Source organism: Hoplias malabaricus, chromosome 5, assembly GCF_029633855.1.
Source record: "Hoplias malabaricus isolate fHopMal1 chromosome 5, fHopMal1.hap1, whole genome shotgun sequence".
Lineage (NCBI taxonomy): Eukaryota > Metazoa > Chordata > Actinopteri > Characiformes > Erythrinidae > Hoplias > Hoplias malabaricus.
Window position 1 is genome coordinate 29,010,869 of NC_089804.1, and position 6,000 is coordinate 29,016,868.

Consider the following 6,000-nt stretch of genomic DNA (forward strand, 5'->3'; position numbering starts at 1 on the left):
GTGTTGTTGTTGCAGTTTTGTTGTGCATTACAGCCACAGCATACCATAACACATCTGACACATTAATTTCTAATTAATGTGAGCCCTGGGCCTGCATTCATGGTGTTGTGTCTGTGAGTGACAAGCACAGTGTGTTTATGGCATCTAATCAATTACAAAGCCTTGTTTTGGCAGCTGTCAAAGCTGAAAATCAAACAGATATGTGAATGGAAAAGGCAACAGCATCTTCAAAACATTTGTAGCAGGTTCAAGGTGTTTTGTTTTCACTTTCTGTCTGTCACAGTCTGTCTAAACATTCTGGATTAAAGTCAACAGTCCTCCATTTTTTCTAGTTTCAATAGTTTGTACTGCTGTTCCAGTGGGGGAGCTGATGATTCGGAAATAAGCGCGTCACATATCCATACACTGTTTCACTGGGTCAATTTTTTTTTTATATATATATAAAAATGTGTATTTGCAAAGTTATTACAACAAAAAGATAAAGGTGGAGCTTATTAACCTTTAAGAAAATTACACTCTGGAACAATTAACTGCTATAACCACATGTAAGGCCAATGTATTAGATAACTCAAAATTAATGCTCTTCGAAATACATTTATTCTAAAATGAATATATTGTGTACCAGCAGCACCCCACCCTCTTCTACTTTACACTAAGATTATTTTATTTTTATTTTATGGTCAAACAGATAATATTCAACACTGAAAGTGTTTTTTAAAATAAAAATATTACAACAAATATTACAAGTAACAATAATATTATCTGATTAGTACAACACTGGAATTGCCATAAATCTATACACATTTATTATTAAACAATCAACATTTTTTTCTCTTATAATCCTATATAAAATGTGTTATTTTCCTTGTCAAAATGTCAAAAATCTTGAATACCGAGTTTGAGCTGGAATATTTCCACTCAGTAAAAACAGTTAAATAATCATGAAAATACAGCAATAAACAAAGGATTTATAAGATTTGTGTCAAATCTTAAAACCTTAAAATGACTTCCATATCATTTTGTAAGCAGAACTCAGGTCAGACATATAATGTTTCAGTGCCTCTTACCAACTATTGGATGTTCATCGTCAAAAAGGACACAAAGAATGATTAATTACTTCTTACAAAACCATATTTTAACAAGTAGCTGAGTGAGTGTGAAAAGGCAATGAATATTCCAAGCCTATATAATGTTCTGAAAATCATGGCTAAAGGTAAAAAGCACCTTGTATTCCTCATCAAACTACTAAGAAATTCTGTGAATGCCTTATCAAGTAGATAAGCCAAAAATAGTACATGAAAGAGATCATTACATTTATAACTGATTTCTGCAAGTTCCTGGAAGATATTTAACTGAAAAAGGACTCTTATTAAATCAGAAGTAATTAGAGTTGAGCTTTTGAGCACTTCATGACAAAAAGCAGCTACATTGATTTGAGCTATTGATACGGTGAAACGCTGAGAAGATTTGGTGGATTTTCATGCTTGTTAGTCATTAAACGCTAGTGACAGCTCATTAATTTCTTTCTAATTATCCCTGAGCTTAAGTCCCTTATCACAGCAGTCCCCTATTATACTTCCAGCAGGACATTTCTTGAGTAGATTTGAAACAAGTTCCTGAAAGAAGTCAAAAAGAAAAAGGGGTGACATTAAATATTTCCTCAGATGTTTGGTCAGTCTCTCGATAATCGTGCGGAGGTCAGCAATGAGGAGAAAGGGGCAGGAGCTTGGAGAGGAAAAGAGCTAGCACTTAGGAAAGTTCATACTGATTTCAGATATATAGTTTCAGCCATTTTGGTGTAGTGCTTATTTTGCCTTTATATGCCACATTAAACAACCTTTACCATACCTTAGTTTCCCAGCTGGTTCTCTCCTTTGCTCGCTCTCTCTCTCTCTCTCTCTCTCTTCCAGTATGTTTGCCCCTCCCACACACTCCACTGTAGTCAGCTTATAGTAGAATCAGTAGATTCCAGGCTTTTTCCATCTTTTTAAAAGACAAAAAAATATAAAAAAATATTAAAATAATTGGGCAGCACAATGGCGCAAAAGGTAGTGTCGCTGCGTGTCCTGGGGTTGTGGGTTTGAGCCCCGCTCCGGGTGACTGTCTTTGAGAGGTTTGGTGTGTTCACATTTTAAACATCCATCCATCCATCTGTAAGTGCTTATCCAGTTCAGGGTCACGGTGGGTCCAGAGCCTACCTGGAATCATTGGGCGCAAGGCGGGAATACACCCTGGAGGGGGTCCAGTCATTCACAGGGCAACACACACTCACTCACACATTCATTCACACACTCACACCTACGGACACTTTTGAGTCGCCACCTACCAATGTGTGTTTTTGGACTGTGGGAGGAAACGGGAGCACCCGGAGGAAACCCACGCAGACACAGGGAGAACACACCAAACTCTTCACAGACAGTCACCCGGAGCGGGAATCGAACCCACAACCTCCAGGTCCCTGGAGCTGTGTGACTGCGTCACTACCTGCTGATTTTAAATAATGAATGAATACTAAAATATATGCACCACCAGTTCCATCCCATTTTGCACATTTTTTATTCAGGTTTATTGATGATCACTTAAAATCACATTTAATTTATGATACCTCAATTTCTACACTGTCTATCCTCATTAAGATCACAAAAGCCTGCACTTCCAACTGCCTGCACAAACAAAAAGAAAAAAAAAGTCACAAGGCTTTATCACAGCAGTTAATGTCTCAATGTGTCCTTGTGATCTAAAGATGAAAAATGCACTTTTCTGAGGATTCATTTTGTTTATTAATAACTGTTTTGCATTGCCCATTCTCTGTTGCTAAGCAACAGCTAACTTCCTAGCTAAAACCTTAGCTGTGTTTGAAATCATATATAAGGGTTGAAGTATATTAGCTAGACAACTTGATGCTGTTAGTTAAAATATTCTACAGTAAATTGTTTTTTTCCATCACCAACCAGACCTCATTTACAGCTGTCACTTAAGCTCCAACTTAACAAAATATTTAGCGCTGAAAAAAAAACCCGTTATTATGGGTTTAACTTTGCACATAAAAAAATGCTAAAACACAGCTAAAATTTCCATATAAATGTTAAAACACACTACATTAAATTTCTTGATGAGGCTTGATTGTTATGTAATATGATGAAAGACTAAACTCAGAAAGAATAATAATGTCAAAGTTTTGGATCTGTACCTTCCAAAGAATCTTTTTTATCACTTACCATGATGTGTGGGAAATACTTAATATTAAATTACAACATGCTTTTTGTTGTCATCAGTGATAGCTGGGACCTGTGAAGAACCTGTCTGAAAGTTGCTTCAGGCTTCTGGTGTCACCTCCATGGGCGTTTTTTGACTAATGTCTATGCCGTATATTCCTTTTTTGAGGATTAGGAATGGATTCTTGACTAGAGCCGCCATGGCCTGCTCACTTAATCAGCTCCTGATTTCATGAAATATTCATCCTTTACCTGCAGGCTCACAGCATGGGTCTTTGTGTCAGAGGAGTGTGAATATCTGTGTGTTTGTGTGTCTGTATTAGATGCAGACAGTGCATCCAAATCATGCAACTTTTCAAACATGACTCATTGGCATTCCTGCAGATTAACCTCATGTGAGCCAGAATCACTGCTGTGGTGATAGTTTGGTGAAAACTCATATCAGTTCTCACTCACTCACTATGTAACCAGTCAGTGAGGACTTATGCTATGTATATATATATATGTATCAGCTATATATATGTATATATTTGAGTAATATCATCAAATAAAATTGCATATATGACTTTGTATAATAGGTGGCAAGGCGGTGCAATAGGTAGTGTCACAGTCGCACAGCTCCAGAGACCTGGAGATTGAGGGTTCAGGTCCTGCTCTGAGTGACTATCTTTGAGAAATTTAGTGTGTTGTCTGCATGGGTTTCCTCCGGGTGCTCCGGTTTCCTCCCACGGTCCAAAAAACACACATTGGTAGGTTGGCTACTCAAAAGTGTCCATATGTGAGCGTGTCAGCCTTTTCTCTTCATTCACATTAAGGCTTTACATTAAACATTGGAATATTGAGATCAAGTTAGATCAGATGGATGATTCGTCTGGATCACAAATACTACTCCAACTCACCTCATAGTTATTGGTTGGGCTCCATTTCTCTAAAGAATGCAGTTCCACTACTCCACAGCCCAATACTGAGCAGATTTATACCCATTTATCCCATGCTTGGCATTGCACGTTCCTAAAGTTAATTGCCAACTGCTCGAGGGCATTCTATTGGTCAATGCATTTCTGTAGAGATTCTAAAAGTGGGCACAGTTAAACCATTTCACCTTATAGTAGCATAATCACTCATCATACGAGCTGTTCAAAACATTTGAATATTTATATAGATAACAACTTATCAGTTGCAAAAAGATGCAGACATAAGAAAAAAAAAACATTTTTTGTTACTTAACTACATTTAGAGACAGAAGAAACTGTGTGCATTTGATTTTTTCAACACATGTTTTTATGTGTATATTTAGTAAATGAAGCTCCATGGATCCATTACTGTAGGCTCCTTGTTAAGACTTGCTGAAAGTGACCGGAGGCTGTACTTGATGAAGACCAAATACATTCTAGTTTTCAGCTCCTGCTGGGGGGCTTTGGAGAAAGACAGTAAAGAGCAACAAGAAATTTGCTAAGCTGATGGCTCAGGGTATCAATGTGTTTATGAGTTTGTTTGATTTGCTACTTGAAAGATTGGAGCAGTATTCTGAAAGTATTCCATAACTGGATTCGTTTTCGTAGAAGAGATTTTGTAATGTAGTGTGTGGGTTTTGATTGGGCATCTATTACTGAGGGAGCTTCATGTTCAGCTACTTGCAGAAGATATTTCACTCCACATTTATTACTGGCAAATTTAGGGACTGAAAATAAAAATAAAAACATTTTAGCATTTGACAATTCCACCCACTATGTATGTCTCATGTAATCACGCAGTACTGCCTAACATGGAGGCTAAAGGCTAGCACATACCTTCTACAAGATACGTGAAGTTAATAACTCAACACACATCAATGAGGACAGTAACTTCCCTGTTCATTGTTGGGTAATAGATGGCCACATTGACTAGCACTGTAGGCTATACTGTCTTGAACTGGTCACGTATGGCTGAAACATCACTGATTCATAATCTCCTAGTGGTAGGGTGAGTGCTTAGACTGTTACTTCATTCTATCTAAACTACACACATCACTTATTCATAACGGAGAACAAACACTGATCTGGTTGGTACTACACAGAAATACAGAACCTGTTAATACTATTAAAGCTATTCAGTAGTCCCATAGGAACTGTAACTGTAGATTCTCTAATATTGACCAGATTTGACATTGATTCTAATTAATCTGGACAACAGAGAATTCTTGTTTTATGAAATACCCCTAGTTATTAGTGGTGGTTAAAAGTTTTAATGTGGGTGAGTGTTAAAAAATAGTAAAAGTATATATATATTTTAAAAAAAATTATCAAGTCTGAGTATTGGTAAAGCTTAGTTTCTTTATTTGCTAAAGTCAGCTGCCTTTTACATTATTTAAACATTTCATCACAAATTGGCCAATTTACTAAATCCAAATTTACTTTGGACTGGATTGGAAATCTTGCTATCTTACATATCTTACCATTTCAGAGGTGTAAATGTTTTGTTATCTCAGCAGCAACTTATTGATTTGGTATTTTCAAAATATTTATTATCAGTACAAAATGTGTTTAACAGATGTGTGTACTTTGTAACACAGTGATCTATCACTTTTAGTTTCCTAAACAAACCATTTAGCTCAGAATCATAACCTTTAGCCTAATCTTTGCTCTGGCAGCAGCCAATAGCCAGAGAGGCTGCTTCTTATTACAGTAGCTTCCTTTGGCTTTTATCCTGGATTCCTGGGAATAACAGATCCCTCCACAAACAAGTTCAGTCCAGGTATTGACACTAATATAAGCGTGGGATTGTTGAAGTTAGATTTGACTCGGGA